The sequence below is a fragment of the Lissotriton vulgaris genome, chromosome 7, assembly GCF_964263255.1.
Source record: "Lissotriton vulgaris chromosome 7, aLisVul1.2, whole genome shotgun sequence".
Classification (NCBI taxonomy): domain Eukaryota; kingdom Metazoa; phylum Chordata; class Amphibia; order Caudata; family Salamandridae; genus Lissotriton; species Lissotriton vulgaris.
The window spans coordinates 585,951,761-585,970,783 of NC_141695.1; positions in this window are offsets into that span (position 1 = coordinate 585,951,761).

The window sequence follows — 19,023 nt, forward strand, 5'->3', positions numbered from 1 at the left end:
GCCAGATGGAGGCAGTTTTTCCTAATTTGACTCCTATTGAAAAACACAGGATTCTTACAATTAGTTTACCCAAGGACTTGGTACCGGAAGCCGGTGACTGTGAGTCATGGGGTTGAATTTTTGCAGCAGTGTACACGAGGTGCTTTGGCACTTCGTCAATGGCTGTCCTTCCGCCGGTCATTAAACGTGTTCAAGATGAACACGTATCTGAGGCTGCGGTTGAATTGGGAATGAGACTTGTTGGCACATTTGACATAGTTTCTGATCTGGTCCTTTCTAATATAAAGGGAGATGCAGTGAACTTTGAAGTGGCTAATGCCTTGCGCGATGTGCCCAATGCCGACAAACCCCGACAGTTACCGAGAATTATCACGGCGGCTTATAAGACCATTGGCCGTAATAGTTTAGGTGTCAAGCCCTTTTCTGTCAAAGATAAAAAAACAACCTCCGGATTCGAAGTCTGAAAAGGACGTTCAACCCAAAGCTCCAAAGCAAAATTGGAACAAAAATAAAAAACAGGGAAAACAACAACAGAAACAGGAGGCAAGTCCCGCGTCACCCGTGCCTGCGTCTACTGAGCGCACATGATTTGCGCGACCGCTCTATGATTAAGTCACCTGATCGCTTTAAGGTTCCTGATAAACGCTCTCCTCATTCTTTACAGGACACATCGGCCTCATCATCCGGTGGTGGAGGAAGTGGCAGAGGTCGGGTTGGCCAGCAGAGTCGCGACCAGCCCCGCCCGTAAGACGGAAAAGGCAAGCAGGACGATTCTTCACAGAAAAGACCCCAGTTTCAGAAAAAGAAAGTTGCCGCTTTAACAGCGAGATATGCCACAGATAGTGAGAACACAGCTTCGGAATCGAACATAGGCACTGCCGTTGTTGGACAGCGCAGCAGGGATTACCATTGTCCGCGAGGCCCTGCGTCCACTACTGAAGGTGAAAGCGACTGACCAGTTAATTGTTGTTGAGACTGCTGATACTAGAGTAGCTCCCCTGATAGGCTTTTTGAAATTGACCTTTTAATTGAAGGTGACATACAACGTACCATAAAAGGGGTATTTTGGGAAAATCTAACAACTACCTATGACATTTTGTTAGCGGACGCTGACTGGCCCCCACCCTTTGTTTCGCGCACACAGTGTCGAAAGAGCATGCGCTGAATTTTGCAGAGGAGTGGGCTAAGGTGCTAGCACCAGTATTGTACTGTACTCACTGTGGTTGGGATAAATTCTCCCCCCAGCCACGAGATTCCCTTACAGTCTTTGCCACAGCCTCAACCTCAGTATCCCATGCGGCATGAAGTGAAAGCTTCTGTGGCAGAAATCCTTGAACAATTGGAATATCAATGAGTGATTGAAAATTGTGTGTCTCCGATGAATAACCCACTTTTTACTGTGACCAAGCCAGATGGTTCATACCGTTTGGTATTGGATTACCGGCATTTAAACTCGCATTGCTGTACCTGTGCAGTACAGAATACCCACAGATCTGCTTTAGTGGATGGTCTTGTGCGTAAAAGGTTTAAAACCACACTTGATATTTCCAATGGGTTTTTTGCCCACAACTTCTCGGTCTCAGTTCCCAATGGACCAGTTTTACCCGTGGCGGTAAACAACACCAATTTAAACGCCTGGCCATGGTCTACAAGAATAGTCCAGGCGTGTTTGCTGCCTGTATTGTCTCTCTTTTTTCAGTGAGTCGACCCGGATGCATGTTCGTATGTGAATGATATTTATCTCACAGACTACGAAATATGGGTGCATCTGTGTCGTGTTGACCGCATAATTTGCTGTTTTGCAGACTTCGGTTACAAATTCAACTTTGCAAAGTCTCACATTGCAGAGTACACAGTGTTGTTTCTGGGCTATGAGCTCAACAATGAAGGTAGAGGGTTGACTTCTCACTTCTTGGAGAAATGCGCACAGCTGCGCGCTTCTACAACACTGAGGAAATTACAATCCTTGCTGGGATTTTTGAATTTCGGGCATACATACATTCCCGAATATGCCCAGCGTATCAAGCCATTGTCTGCTTTGATACAACCTACTTTTACCAAATCGTGCTGACTGCCTGAACATTCATTAACAACACATCCACAAGGGTCAAGGGTCTAAGGGAATGTTTACCGACCACAGAAACCAGATTTAATCCCCAACTCTATTAGAGCCTAAGATGGTCAAACCTCCACTTGGACGCTTGACCTTTGTTAATACATTTAACAGACTCACGAATGGCATCCAAAAATGTATAAGAAAGAATTGGCGCTTTCTCAACACAAGCAGAGAAAAGATTCCGATGCCGTTATTTGCTTTAAAAAGAGGTCAAAGCTTGCGAGATAGACTTGTACACACTCGTCCAAGACAACAAGAGCAAAGAGGAACTGGTACCTTATGGAACCTACCAGCAGTCCAAGGCCACTACCAGACAAGCAATGGTCCCCTTAACATGGCATATTTTACCTTGATTACAGGGCGGGGTCTCATACACCTGAGTGTGTACCGGGTGAGGTGAGGCTAATACCACATATAGGACAGGTGAGTGGGCCCACCAGTTCTATATACACTTTGGAACCTTTGATGTTGAAAGTAGTATTGAAAAATAAGAGAGTTTTGAAGAGTGGCCGTCTTCGATGATTTATCTTTATTAATATGACATTATTGTTATCTTGACTTTTGTTTTTTAGGTGTGCCAAATTCACCATGACTATATGGAGGTAATATGAGAATTATATATTAATACATTGTATTTCACATATGCAGTAGATGAACAAGGTCCTGTAGAAAGCCGGGGTCAGTAACCCATGAGGCTGAAACTAGTCGACCGATTTTCCATTTCAGAACAGCAGCTTATTTGTTTCTATGCCGCTACTGTAACTGTTTTATCAGGTTTGGGAGAGATACCTGGAATAAAGAATCTTTTCTCCTCCATATCCTTTTTAAATCACACTATCACATGCTCTGCACTTTCTCTTTCTTCATCACACAGTCAGCTGACTCGGTGTATAATAATTAGATGACAAAGGGTACTGACCTGAGTACCATTGATATCTTCTACACTGGTTATAGATATCCATACGGTTTTTGTACCCTATCACAACCTCTTGCATCAAGAGTGTTGAGTGTCAAGGGGCAAAAAGATATCCATAGGATGACATTGGCCGCAGGGGGCAGTTGATGGAGTTCTAGCTAGTCCGTATTGGTCTCTAGATTGGTCTGTAAATAGATCTTTCCTAACTAACAGTAGAAGGCACGCTTGACTGAGGCTCTCTTTCTTTTCTTTTGTATATTAGTATGGACCACCAGATAATTTTTTTGTAAATTGCCGAACATTCAGCTATTTTGCAATCTTTGCAGGCTGATCTGCTAGAATCTAAATTCTTACTGACTCGTAATAACCAAACCAACCTGGTGATAATAATTACCCCTGGGGCGGTGGGTTTCACGTACCTTACTTTTAACGAAGTTGACACAGTACCTATTGTTACAAGTCCACACTTTTACACTTTGGCTGAAATGCGGTTTTCCACTGTGGAAAAAGGTTTGACAGCAGTGCAAATGTCGATTCTAAAGAACGTGCACTGTCGCAGGGAAAACGCATGTTGGTTGTTACCCCGTATCCTGCCTTAAGGGCAGTGACGAAAGCCAGTGAACCTAATACTTAAGCTTTGCACCCACGGTGGATACAATGGGCATCATGATTGACGTCTCCGGAAGTCACGTTCATTTCAGTCGCAGGAGTTTTTTGCAGTATGAGTTTGTTCATCCTGCCCCGCTGACTATGCGGCCTTTGGAGGATTTCCATTGTATCATTTACACTGATGGTTCAGCGCAAGTTGCACATGGGTCTAAGCACGCATGTGTCTCAGCTTCCGCCTTTGTGGTTGCTACCATGGTGAATGATGAATTTAAGTCCGATGTCATGCATATGCAGACATTAGGGGACTGTACCGCCCAATTGGCAGAACTCTGTGCTCTGATGCTTGCTTTAGAGTACGCTGATCCAGGTGTGACTCCTCTTATTTTGAGTGACTCTTATTACTGTGTACAGTCTTACAATGAAAACCTGTTCTTTTGGATTCAGAATGCCTTTCGTGATTCCAAAGGTTGCACAATAAAACATAAAATGATCTGGGTCCGAGTGGCTGAACTTAAAGATCAACTGCCACTCGTGTATGTAACTCATACCCTTGGTCATCAGCGTGTGGGAGTTCACGCTGTTGGCAATACTTTGGCTGATGAGGCCGCAAAGTCGGCAGTTTCGACATATATGGTTGCAGCAGTTACACATTCCAAGAGTAAGATTGATGATGACATCTTGGAAGCAATTGCAGCTACTGAGAAGGGAAGTAAATATCCTACTGGATTTCCTTCAAAGTATTCTTATAATTTAAGTCCTGATAAAGTTCTTTATGTGAAAATATCGGACGTTGATGACAGATTGATTCCAAATGCGGACCGCAGGTCCACACTGATTACAGCTGCCCACGAGGGTGTTGCGTCTGCGCATGCAGGCGTTTCGGCAACAGTATCTCAGTTACAACAACGTTTCTGGTGGCGGGGACTGTACAAACAGATGCGTGATTATGTCCTTCAATGTGACATTTGTCAGCAGATTAAGCCTTCAACTGCTGCGCGTCGGCCTCATACACAGTTGTACATTTCTAATAGACCACTTGGTTGTGTTTATTTAGATCACTGCGGTCTTTTTTCCTCTGATACTGCATATAAGTACATCTTAGTTGCAGTTGATTCATGCACACGCTTTGTTTGGGTCTGGCCACACCGCAGCGCTGATTCCCGAACTGTCATAAGAGACTTGCGTGTCTTTGTGGGAATTTTTGGATTTGGCACCTTCCATTCGGACCAGGGTCCAGCGTTCGCCTCTAAGGCGTACAAGGATGCCATGAGTTTGTTGGGGGTCCAAGTCAAGTTTTCGCCTCCATAGAGGCCTGAGGGTAATAGTGTTGTGGAATGAATGAACCGAGATTTAAAGGAGTCTTTGACAGCCAGGGTTATAGGCACTAGCAGAAATTGGCTAGCCCATCTTAATAGCTTACAGCGTGCACTTAATAATCTCCCTAGAAGGTCTCTGGGTGGGCGGACCCCATACAAAATGCTCTTTGGTATCAAAATGTTTGTCCCGGACCTTGAAGGTCTAGACCAGGCAGCGGCTGCTGCCCCCTTTGACATAGATGAACATTGTCATGTTTTACAGAATCTACAAGAGACGAGAGACAGTCTTGCAAAGGAACACTTGCCCTCCACATCAGAAGCTGCGTTGCAGATTCTGGTAGTTGGCTGGCTACCCCGAGTTGGAGAACTGGTTCGAGAGAAGATCGAAAACAAGAAAAAATTTGGTCCCTCATATCGAGCTCCGGTTCCTGTACTTGGCGTGCAGGGCACAAGAAAAGTCATTTTACCTCCACTTCCAGGTCGTAAGGAAAAAAGGTACATCTCCATTGACAATATCAAATTACACAGAATGGCCGATTCTTCTTAGTATGACACCTGCGGTCTCTTGTCCATCTATACTGAGACATTCTGTTTTGGCTCCGGCTCCTAACACCAGGCCTGAAATTTCCATTGAGATGCCAGCTGTTTCAAGTCCTTTATTGAGTACCCCACCAGATAATTGTCTTGATGATACTGAGTATACTTACCCCACAGACTTATCGATATCTGATCTACAAGTCAGATTTTCATTTGACACTAACTCTACCACATCAAAGTCCCCTTCAAAAATCTCTGTTTTTGCCACATGGTTTAAAAACATTTTTGATTCCTCCTTGGACCTACATTTGGTTGGGGCTTTTTAAAAATTTTTTGTTCATGTCAATTGGATTTGTGTTGTATTTTTTCCGTCTTGTAAACAGACAATATGCGGAAGAAAGAACGTCTATTCAACACGTTAATGGAACATTGGCACCCCATTCCTCATCACACAGATTGAAGAGGGACCTGACTTTTGTAAACATTACTGCTTGGCCCGTCTTAGATGGGATTGTATGGGATGCTGTTCGGTTTCAAATCCATGGTCCCACAGAGGTTATAAATGTCCAGAATGTCCTGAGGGTTTCGATGAGGGATGTTATTAAACAGAATATTCGCTCTGTTGATTGGGATGTTCAAGCCGTAGAGGCTTTGTTTTCAGATTTGAAATAATATGCTGCTTTTGATGCTGAGGATTTATATTTAAATTTGGCAAATTATGGTGATTTGTTTTGTTATCAACACTTTGGCAATCATTACCTGCATAAAGCAGGAGAAATATGGTTAATTATACACAATGGGAACATTGCCCCGCTCCTGTTCAAGGCAGCTCCAGTTCAAGTATGGGCAAATTTTGAGAATCAGCGGTCCGCGAATTCACGTGAATCCGGGAATTCGTGGATTTTCTAGTGAAAACGGGGATGTTTTTGCGATTTGCACCATACTTAACTGGAGTACTTTCTACTGGCTAATCAGAAAGTGCTACCTCGTTGGGTAAATGTATCGTGCATGTATCGTGCTTTTCCTACACTACAGCTGCGTAAAGGCCCAGAAGAGTTGTCTCCAGTGACCCCGTGTGTTTGTAACTTTGCCACCGCGCCCATAGGCGCCGAGGTCCCTCGAGTGAGCTGTTTATCACAGTGGGGGAAAGGGAGGCAAGAGGTTGCATAGCCTAGTGTGTGTGGGGCCGGGCTTCTGTGCGAGATCACATGCCTCTTGTTTATAAAGGGTCAGAGTCCGATCAGAGCAGCAAATGATGAGAAAGCAGTAAGTGCTACCTCGTTGGGTAAATGTATTGTGCTTTTCCTGCACTACAGCTGTGTAAAGGCCCAGAAGAGTTGTCTTCAGTGACCCCGTGTGTCTGTAACTTTGCCACCGTGCCCATAGGTGCCGAGGTCCTTCGAGTAAGCTGTCCATCACAGTGGGGGAAAGGGCGGGAAGAGGTTGCATAGCCTAGTGTGTGTGGGGCCGGGCTTCTGTGTGAGTTCACATGCCTCTTGTTTATAAAGGGTCAGAGTCCGATCAGAGCAGCAAATGAGGAGAAAGCAGTAAGTGCTACCTCGTTAGGTAAATGTATTGTGCTTTTCCTGCACTACAGCTGCGTAAAGGCCCAGAAGAGTTATCTCCAGTGACCCCGTGTGTCTGTAACTTTGCCACCGCGCCCATAGGCGCCGAGGTCCCTCGAGTGAGCTGCCCATCACAGTGGGGGAAAGAGCGGGAAGAGGTTGCAAAGCCTAGTGTGTGTGGGGCAGGGCTTCTGTGCAAGTTCACATGCCTCTTGTTTAGAAAGGGTCAGAGTCCGATCAGAGCAGCAAATGAGGAGAAAGCAGTAAGTGCTGCCTCGTTGGGTAAATGTATTGTGCTTTTCCTGCACTACAGCTGTGTAAAGGCACAGAAGAGTTGTCTCCAGTGACCCCGTGTGTCTGTAACTTTGCCACCGGGCCAATAGGCGCCGAGGTCCCTCAAGTGAGCTGTCCATCACAGTGAGGGAAAGGGCGGGAAGAGGTTGCATCGCCTAGTGTGTGTGGGGCCGGGCTTTTGTGCGAGTTCACATGCCTCTTGCTTATAAAGGTCAGAGGCCGATCAGTGCAGCAGATGAGGAGAAAGCAGCCTCCTGGTCACTGGAAGTACAGGGGGATTGCACTCGAGAAACTCGTGGATGCCTAGACCACCATCACGGTTTACAGCTAATTGTAGATGGTAGATCTGGGGAGAAACCACACCTGCCTAGCATCGAACATGCTCACTAGATTCTTGGGCTGATTATAATGCGTTACTGAATTTGAGCTTCAACTCGGGCACCTGCTTTATTTATCTGTAAGTGCTTCCTGCTGAGGTTTAATTTTAGTGACAGGAGCCTCGTTGCCTAAATGTAACTATTCTCTGACCCTGCTTTGAGGGTCAGAGCGGGGTCAGAGAATAGTTGCAAGTAGGCAACGAGGCGCCGCTCAGGAAGCACTTACAGGGTTACAGCAGGTGCCCAAGTTGAAGTTAATTTCTTTGTAATCATTTTGTAAATGGTTACAAAGAAATTAGCTTCAACTTGGGCACCTGCTTTAACCCTGTATCTGCTTCCTGAGCAAAATTTGTCCCGAACAAATTTTACGCCCATGCTTACTCCAGTTCTATTTTAAAGAGGTTCACCTATTTTACTGATTTTAATCAGTCAAATCCCAATGCATTTTATTTTAAGATGACTGAAAAGTTCACTTCCAAAGTTAGACTTACCCACACAAATTTATTATATTCCAAGTCCTTTCTTGACCAATTGGCTATTGGGGGCTATGAGCTGTGGAAAGGTGCTATTGATCTTAAATCTGTTTGGAGTTCTAAACGTTGGAAAGTGCAAGGCACTGAGGCTTGCATTGTGCATATCTCATCCCAAACCATTTGTTGTTTTTGAATTCTACTATTTCACAAACCACCTGCTTTGGATTGGCTACTACAAAAAAATTAAATGCTCCTTCTTTTCCAGAATTGGAAGAATACCCTGGTTGGGATAATAATACCAGTTTTTCTATCAGGGAATTACAGACCTTTTTGCTGGATTCCACTTTTAACATATCCAGTATTGATCCTAATGGTATGTTGTTGTGGCACAAAAGTGCAGATTTGTGCCAACATCGTTTTCTGGGTTTAGCCCCTGGCTACAAACAGGTTAGGGTGGATCTCCATTTTGAGAGTGTTCTTTCTGTGACTACCTACTCTGTGGGCAAGTTATGTCAGAATTGGCTCAAACACTCCTCTTTAGCATCAGGTAAGCTTCATTTGTCTAAATTGACTGATGATGTTGATCCAAATGATTTTATCAAGGGCCCTGCTTCCGTCAGATCCAAAAGGTGGATATATGCTATTTACAATGAAGTATGGAAACTGTCCCAGATTGAGGCTGCTTCCCGCCTACGAGCTATAGATCAAGCTAATTTAGAAAAGGTGCTGGCGCTGGTAGACAACAGCAATAGCACACTTTCTTCCCGCATTTACACTTTAGATAATATAGTTTCAACTGTTTTGAAATTGTGCAAGAAGATGTCTCTGTTTGTACCATGGTCAAAATCAATTGCGTTCTATTATGCAATTTGCATAGACTTTGCAGACGTTAAAGGCAGGAAAAGTTCCTTGGCACTACATGAATAAATTATCTTTGTTTGCTACTTTTAACTTGACTGATAAGCAACATTTTATGCCTATGAAAGATGCAACTTTTTCTATGTTACATATTGAAAAGTTAGAACCTTTGCCATTTTCTGTGGCCGAGACAAATTCCACTGTGTGGCTCGTCCATCGGTTAATAACATTACCTTTCCCTCTGTTCAAGTTCGAAAGTTGTATGAAGCACTACGCAATTGGCAGATATGAACCTTTGGGCACCGCTTATCTCCATGAAGCTTGGTCACTGCCTTTTACCTATAAGTGCCTGAGGGAGGGAAAAAAGGTGTATTTGAATGGTGAGGATTGCACAAGAACACCAGTTTACTCATTAGTGTGTAGAATATCCAATTGCATGACTCTTGCAACCAAAACGCACCTAATTTAGCCTGTGTTTTGGAATGTAGACCTATGCCTGCTATCATACCCACATTCACATTACTAGCATTCAGTAGGTATTTACTTTTAAATAATGACGATTGTTGTGGGATGGTAGCTGTAATTCCTTAGGTCGTTACGGTCTCTGAACGTGTACTTTGTTGTAAAAACATAATGTTTACTCCTCCACATGGGAAGCTGGATGTTTTCATCTGGCCGTCTATTCCGACATTGAAAGCAGAGTTCAACATGATGAGTCACATAAGAGCTCTTTTGTCTCAGAAAGAAGTCTCCCTCACATCTGCTCATGAAACATCAGTCCTTCACGTGGCAAACACCCGCACAGAGGTGCATGCTTTATTAAATACGGATTTGCCCTTGCATTTCGGGGGAATTATTTCACACTATCTTTAATGCTTCCTCCAGCACGGGGCTGGCTCACTTTTTTAAAGTTGTTAGTAGTGGCCTTGTGACTTCTTTTCAAACTATATTTGGTGTCTTCTCGGCATTTTTTCATTCGATTTTGTCCAGCCTGTTTGGTGGATTTCCCTTAATGCTCGCTCTGGTTGTGGGAGTCAATCAATTAATCAATCAATCAATCAAGAGTATTTGTAAAGCGCGCTACTACCCGTTAGGGTTCCAAGGCGCTGAGGGGAGAAGGGGGATGCTACTGCTTGAAGAGCCAGGTCTTGAGGAGTCTTCTGAAGGCAAGCAGGCCCTGGGTATGCCGTATGTGGGTAGGGAGGGTGTTCCAGGTCTTGGCGGCAAGGTAGGAGAAGGATCTGCCGCTGGAGGTCTTTCGTTGGATGCGGGGGACAGCGGCAAGGGTGAGGTTTGCAGAGCAGAGCTGGCGGGTGGGGTGGTGGAAGCTGGGTCTGCTGTTCAGGTAGGCTGGTCCGGCATTGTGGAGTGTTGTGTGTGCGTGGGTGAGGAGCTTGAAGGTGATCCGCTTGTCGACGGGGAGCCAGTGTAGGTCTCTCAGGTGGGGGGTGATGTGGCTGCGGCGGGGGACGTTGACGATCAGTCGTCGTAGGTGTTTGGCTGTTATTCCTGCGTAGAGTGCATTGCCATAGTCCAGTCTGCTTCTGACGAGGACCTGTGTCACTGTTCTTCTTGTTTTGGTGGGGATCCACTTGTAGATCCTGCGGAGCATGCAGATGGTGTTGCAGCAGGAGGAGGAGATGGCGGTCACCTGCTTCGACATGGAGAAGGAGGAGTCAAGGATGAATCCTAGATTGCGTGCATGGTCAGTGGGTGTTGGTGCTGTTCCCAGTGTGGTCGGCCACCAGGAGTTGTCCCAGGCTGAGGGGGTGGGTCCGAGGATGAGGACCTCCGTCTTGTCCGAGTTCAGCTTCAGACGGCTGCTCCTCATCCAGTCGGCAACAGCCTTCATTCCCTCGTGGAGGTTGCTTTTGGTTGTGCATGGGTCCTTGGTGAGGGAGAGGATGAGCTGGGTGTTGTCGACATAGGAGCTGATGTTGAGGTCGTGATGGCGGGCCACTTGTGCAAGGGGGGCCATGTAGATGTTGAACAGCGTTGGGCTGAGGGATGAGCCCTGGGGGACGCTGCAGATAATGTCGGTGGCTACGGATCGGAAGAGTGGGAGGCGGACGCTTTGGGTTCTGCCGGAGAGGAAGGACGTGGTCCAGTCAAGAGCATTCTCTTGAATTCCAGCTTCTAGGAGGCGTGTCTTTAGGGTGCGATGGCAGACCATGTCGAAGGCGGCTGACAGGTCCAGGAGGATGAGGGCCGGTGTTTCGTTGTTGTCTAGTTGCCGCCTGATGTCGTCTGTGGCGGCGATGAGGGCTGTCTCTGTGCTGTGGTTTCGTCTGAATCCGGACTGGGACGGGTCCAAGAAGTTGTTGTCTTCCAGGTGGCGGGCCAGTTACATGTTGACGATTTTCTCGATGACTTTTGCTTGGGACGGGAGCAGGGAGATGGGCCGGAAGTTCTTGAGGTCCTTGGGGTCCGCTTTGGGCTTCTTGAGGAGGGCGTTAATTTCGGCATGCGTCCAGCTTTCCGGGAATGTTGCTGTTTCGAAGATGTTGATGACCTTCCGTAGTTGGGGTGCGATGGCTGCATCTGCTTTGTTGAATATGTGGTGTGGGCACGGGTCAGACGGAGTTCCTGAGTGGATAGAGTTCATGATCTTGCGTGTCTCGTCGCCGTTGACGTTGGACCAGGAGGTCAGGCCATTGGCGCTGGTGGTGTTCACAGGGGGGTGGAGTCTGGCATAGTCGGGCGGTCATGGTGTTGAAGCTGTTGTGGATGTCAGCGATCTTGCGGTGAAAGAAGATGGCTAGTGAGTCGCACAGTTCTTGTGAGGGCGGGATGTCGTCGGCGTTGGAGCTGGGGTTGGAGAGTTCCTTTACGATGCTGAAGAGCTCTTTGCTGTTGTGTGCATTGTTCTTCAAGTGGTCTTTGAAGGAGGATCTCTTGGCTAATCTGATGAGGTGGTTGTGTCTGCGGGTGGCGTTGCTTTGTTTACTTCAAAATGGATGCACGTCCTGTGTTACAAGACGATCTGCCACAGCTGTTGCCGCTCTGCAACCGAATGCTTGATTATTATGGAGCGCTGCCTCTTGCTACATTGAGTGCAGCTTATGGATTATCGCTTTGATTTTCCTTTTTCACATGTGTCCAGCCTGTCTTTCATTGCCTGAGCTGCGATTTCGACTGGGCTCTGGATTTGTGTCTCTGCAATACGGTGTCTCCCAACACGGATTATGATCAACTGATGAGCCCCTTAGTTGCTCATGAATTGCTTTGTTCTGGTGATGGGATTATGGCCTTTGCAGCGATGCATGGAGTCCTGGGATGTTGGAATGTTTTTGCAGCGGCGCATGACTTTTTGGCACGCAGTTACATTAAAGAAAACCCGAGTTGTCCTCTGATGGTACTAGAGGCTCCGTTTATTGAGGAACATGTATGTTCCTTCCCATTATTGAATTGGATGGCTGAAATGTTTTTGGACGAGAACAATGACTTCCTGCTGGAGGCTGTTGCAACGTACTGTGCATATACACTGTTGGAATGAGATGCGTTTCCTCTTCTACCCCTTTCGTGGCGGACGTCACATGTTGGACATCGGATTTTAAAAAAAAATCTTCTTTTTTTCCCCCAGACCCATTGACTTCACGGCGCCTGTTAAAGTGATTCTTGATTTGAAGTGTCTTCAAAATTTGGAGTTTGGTCCTGTTTTTCCACTGTGGCAATTTGAACTTGATTCTGACTCTTGAACTTAAACTCTGCGTTCCAAATTTGCCCCTTTCTTATCCGTGCTCAGATCAAGGGCGGGTGTCGTGGGGCTGAGCCTTGCATTCACACAGTGTTAAGTTGACATGAGCTTATTAGAAGTTTAAACACCATTTTTCCTTTCTGCTGCCTTTTGCACACGGCGCACACTTTATTAATTATTTAGAGTTTAGCAGAGTGTTTTGTTTCACACGAGAATAATATTTTTTTCTACACTAGTAGCCTTGCTTGGTAAGCTTAGTCTGAACAGCGAGTGCTGAGGTCTTCAAGGTTATTTCAACACTGGACTGATCAGCGTACATTCTAGACATAACACATATGCAGCTGTGGCACCTCTGATATTGGCGCGTTTAATAATGCACTGCGTAGGCATGCTCACACACACTTTGAGAACATTCGTATGTTGAGAGCTTGTGCAGAATTTGATGTGATCCACTTCTGCTAAATACCAGAGGTATGGGGCCGCCCATGTTATCCCAAAGAGACCTTCTGTAGTTATAAAATAACCTACTAGCAAGGGAGGGTGAAATATAGGTATATATTTAACATGTTTCCATTTAGCATTATAACATTGTATTAGCTAAGGTGCTGCGCATGAGAACACAGCGTTAGAAATAAATATTTCAAACTTGCTCATGTCTCTTTTTAGTCCCTGTTTTGGACTGGTATGAGAGTATAACGAAAGAGTTTTTTTGTTTTCCACATTGCCTGAGGTAACCTAAGTTGCATGTTCTGGGTTGTCTAATCATTGGTATTTTTGCTATAGGACGAAGAGCCAATGTGACACTGATGCTAGTCTGGTAGGGGATTTCGGGTACTAAGGTGAGTTTTTGGCACACCCTAATTCACTGAGGTCCTGAGTCTCTGTGCACAGTTCTGTGTAGGAGCAGAATCCCTGCAATAGCACCTATGCACAGGTTGGGTTTTCAACTCACTAGCCAACCCTGAGTGGGCCTTCCACTACCACTAGAGTTCCCCCTAGAGTAAACCCTGAGGAGTGGAGCAAGTGGTAGGCGACAAGCAGGGCAGGTACAAATGAGTGTTACCTGCCCAGACAGTGAAGAACCCCCCATGTGGGTTTTCCCTACCAGGGGGGTCGGCTCTTCCCATGGGACAACACTGGGGTTTTTTCTGATTGTCTATTGCTTTAGGGCCCTGGGTACTTTCCCACTGTAAATGCAGTGTGTAAGTGTGAGCACCCTTCCTACTAACCCTGGGCGGAATGCAGCTACGCGGAGTTCCATGGAGTTGGGGGGAAACTCCATGGAACTCAGCTCCGCTCCGCCACCCACCTCCACCCCACCTAAATTAAAATACTACTACACATAACTTAAAAAGAATAAAAGTCACTTACCTTATTGCGGGCTACCTTCCTCCTCCTCACGTACATCTTACACAAGCTGCGCATGCCGCAATAAGGTAAGTGACTTTAATTCTTTTTAAATTATGTGTAGTGGTATTTTAATTTAAGCGGGGTGTAGGCAGGGACCCAATATAGTGGGGGGCTGGCTAACTCCGCTCCGCTGTAGAGTCAGAGTTTTTTTCCCAACTCCACGTTCTTAGCGGAGCGCTGAGTAGGGAAATCTCTGCAGACTCCGTTGGCAGAGTGGAGTTCCCCACCCGCGCCTACTTCCTACACAAGTTAAGAAACAGTGCTTATGTGATGTTTTTAAACATGTCACAAGCCTGCCACAGTAGGCTTGTGGGTACACACTTGCACTTCTGAGGTAACTAGTAGAGAGCATCCCTTATGGGGAACTACTAAGGGCCAGGAGAAATTGCCGCTCAATGGGTACGTATGAATTAGAGAAATCTACCATGTGTGGAAGATTCAGAGAACGTGGTTACAGTGAAAAAACTATCAGGGATGCTTGCAAAAGGGTTAGTGAAACTGAGAGGAATGATCTGCTCTTTCCTACTAAGGATACTAAAACACAAGAGACAGTGAGATTTATCACCACATATTGTGGACAAGACCACCAAATACGGCAAATCCTTAAAAAACACTGGCATGTCCTCCTAAGTGATGACCATTTGAAAACAGATTTGGGCAGCAATCCCCAAATCACCTTTCGAAAGTGCAGATCACTCAAAGATGAACTAAGCCACAATCATGTTACACAGTGCAGCAAAAACATTGAACAAGCTCAGATAGGGTTTAAATGCTGCAACAGATGCAAAGCCTGTAAAAACAGTGTTAACTGTAAAAAATTATCCATTCCGAACACTAACATGGAGTTTACCATTAGGAAGCATCTGACGTGTAACACGACACATTGTGTATATCTATTGATTTGCCCCTGTAAGAAATGGTACGTGGGGAGTGCCAAACACCAGGCGAAGAAAAGGATTCTTGAACACCGCCGAGCTATTGTTAATAACAACAAACTGTATCCAATAGCTAGACAATTTGGTTCACATCACTACCAAGATGCGAATGGATTACGAATGGTGGTAATTGACTCTGTTGATCTTGGTATTAGGGGTGGTGACCAAGAACTGTCCTTACGAAAACTGGAATCACTGTATATCATTGAATTCAACAGCATTGTTCCGTATGGTTTGAATGTAACAGAGGAATTAGCGGTACATCTCCACTAATGTGAACTGTATGAGCTATATTTGTAACAATATCCCAGTCAGGAGAATCAATAATTTTAATTTAATGTTTTACTCTTATAGGTGCTGTAGTGAGTAGAATATTATGGCCATTAACCGTGCAGATGGAAGGTGAAGCTCCATGATGCATACCATGTATCCACTATCAACCATGTGCTTTTTTACATTTGTGATCTAGCCCACATGGGCGGAATTACCGTATGTACACAATGATGTCAGCCTGCTGTCTATTTATGTTACAAAGGGCACTCATATCCACCCGTGGTAATGTTAGCATAATAATGAATTGTTACGTGTGTATAGCCCACTTGGGCGGGACAATTGAGGAAGTTGAATACTTTACTCTCTTCCGAGTGACTCATTATGAATATGCAACAATAAATGAGGACGATATGAGTTACAAAACAGGATAACCATGCTTTAATGGAGTATCTATAATATTGGAGGAATATTTTGTGTTGAGACATGCAAAAAAATGTACAAGAATGTTGATAATATGACGTCTCAACGATTTGTACTTCAGCCGTATATGAATTTTGTGCACCACATAGGCAGGATTCAGTGCAGATAGAGAATATACCTATGTTATGATTTGTTTCTACCAATATCTTACCTTTCCAAAATGGCCGAAATGTTTATCTTACCAAGCACAGCACCTAAATGTGAGTCCTATGTTTATGTTGGTATTTGTGTACATCATTTGATTTAAATTGTTTACGTGCACTTAGGCTCTTGAACGTGATCAAGGCTTAACCGCTGAAACGCGTTGTTTGTTTGCCGCATTAAATCGTTTTTCACAGAAGGAAGGTGTCCGAGTATCTTTTGATATATGAAAAGATTGCTGAAAGAATTGTTTGGATTCTCGGTATCCAAACTCGGACCGCCCGATGACAGCTTTACAACCTGACCGGGGATCGTGGAGAGAAAATATATATATATATATATATATATTTATATATGTATATATATATATATATTATGTTAAGTGATAATGTTTATAATACAAGTTTTATGTTATTTTTTTAAATTAATATTATTCAAATATGTAATGTATTTGAAGTGAAGTAGTTCATCTTCTGTTGTATTAAAATGGAGTGAGAATAATAACTGTAACCCCTCCAAAGCCCAATGCTTTCCATACAGTTGCACAGACTGGAGCGGGAATAGTAAATCTTACGCCTCCAAACTCCGACACTTTCTCAGACTGGAGTGGGAATAATAAATCAAAGGCCTCCCAAGTCCAGCACTTTACCTACTGTTGCACATACTGGAGTGGTAATATTAAATCTTACCCCTCCGAAGACAAAACGCTTTCCCTACAGTTTCACATACTGGAGTGGGAATCTAAATCTTACCCCTCAAAAGTCCAAAGCTTTCCCTACTACTGATCAGACTGGAGTGGGAATAGTACATTCACCCCTCCAAAGTCCAACACTTTCCCTATTTTTGCACAAACCGGAGTGGGAAAGGTAAATTTGACCCCTTTGCAGACCTACACTTTCCCTACTGTTGCACAGACTGGAGTGGGTAATTGTAATTCTTACCCCTTCAAAGTCCAATGCTTTCCCTACTGTTATGCAAACTGGAGTGGGAATAGTAAATGTAACTCCTCCGAGGTCCAACGCTTTCCCTACTCATGCACAGACTGGAGTATGAATAGTAAATTTTACCCCTCCGAAGCAGTCGTGGCCACTGCAGGTAAGATCGGTGAGGCGATTTCGAGAGCCGACGACGAGGGAAAATGAATGATTTATTTAATTTTCCCTTGTGGTCGTCTCTGGAAATCCCCCCCAGCCGGCCCCAACGCCCCACTGCTGTTACCTGCAGCGTCCGCGACTGCTTCAAAGTCCAACACTTTCCCTACTGTTGCGCTATTCGGAGTGGGAATAGTCTGTTCAACCCCTCCTAAATCCTACACTTTCTCCACTGTTGCATGCATAAAATAGAGTGGGAATAGTATATCTGTTCTTCCCAGAGTCCAATACATTTCCTAATATTGTTTAAATATATTTATTATTAATATTTGTTTATAATTGTAATTTTATGATATTTGTTTCTATTTTTACTTATTTTTACATTTTTATAATTGTATTTGCTTGGTAATTCATTAAATGCTTTAGAATTGAATAGTCCATATTTTTAATATTTCTTGTTATCAATGTATCAATTTGACACCCATGACACCCCTGTCCCCAAGCCAAGAATTGTGTGCAACAGCATGCCCATTGTTTAATCCAATTGCATGCGTACGACTAATGAAGACCAGGCTAACATGCAGATCCATCCTGTGGGTTAGAAAGACAATATTATGATTGACAATCTTTCCCTCTAACCTGAAGCTGCTATTTATTAACTGTACAATTGTGGTTGATAAGATGCCACTAGAGCGTATATATCACCAGCCACCTGTGTACAGATATACTTCCAGACTACCATCATTGGACATCCATTTTGATAAAACTGACTGAGGTCTTACTGAATGATCAATATTAATTAATTTATAAGAATTGAGCATATCAAGTTGTTTGCAAATAATAAATCTATAACATTAACAGTCATTCTAATATTATGTGTTTATTAATTTGTCTGATTACATGCATTGGGTGTATATGGAGACTGAGATACACTCCACTACACAATGGATGCAGTTTTTTTAACTGTACAATTGTGAAGAAACAATACTGATATGTTAGCAAGATGCCACTAGAGCGTATGTCAAGAAACTTCAAAGGGCCTTGACTCTACTCAGTAAGGCTGAGTCCATATAACAACAAAACGTAACAATTGTCAATACTGAGCAAAACTCCAAAAAGCTTTTTGTCAACCAGAACCTACAAATAAAACATTGAATGCTCATTCAATGCGGGAACGCTCCCTACACCCCACATTTGGAGGATGTGTACGCGGTTTCTGAGAGGGAGATACCTTTCAAGATTTACTGGCGAATTGGATCGATCGACTTTAGCTTCAATGGACTTCCCGACGTGTGATTGACGTTACCCTGGTACCGGCAACATAACAACAGGGAACACACATACAAGTTCTGCAATTGAACACTAACAACTTCATGATTGTGAAGCAACAGATTTGATCTGTCAAGGAAATAAGAACTTTACGGTCCTGATGAAAACCCGACAAACAGTTAGGTTTGAAACGTGTCGACCTTTGTTTCCCTTGTCAAACAAAACACGTGATACAATTGATTCATTGATGTAATGACTTGGGTGTTTAATGTAGGAAATGGTGATTACTTAGAATTATTTCTAGATTTCAGTAGGAGTTTATATGATTTATTGTGTCGTTTGACCTTGGGATTAGGAATATTGTCCACCAGATCTGGGGCTATGCAAAAGTTATTCTTCCCGCTCTCGTGTGTTGTTTGGATGGTGTGAGTGCTTGTTATTAGTGTCTGGCTGAATCTGTATGCAGTATGTGTGAAGGTTTGCATTGATTGTTTGCTGGTGTCGTGTATGATAAAATGTAGTTTTGTGTACATAGCTTTTCCCTCTGTTTTGTATTCATTATGATGCACATGTAGATAAAGTATTATTGATAAAGTGATTTGTAAGAGAGTTGTCAAATAAAACAACTGATGGTGTAGTAAAAAATGTGGACCTGTATATTTTATT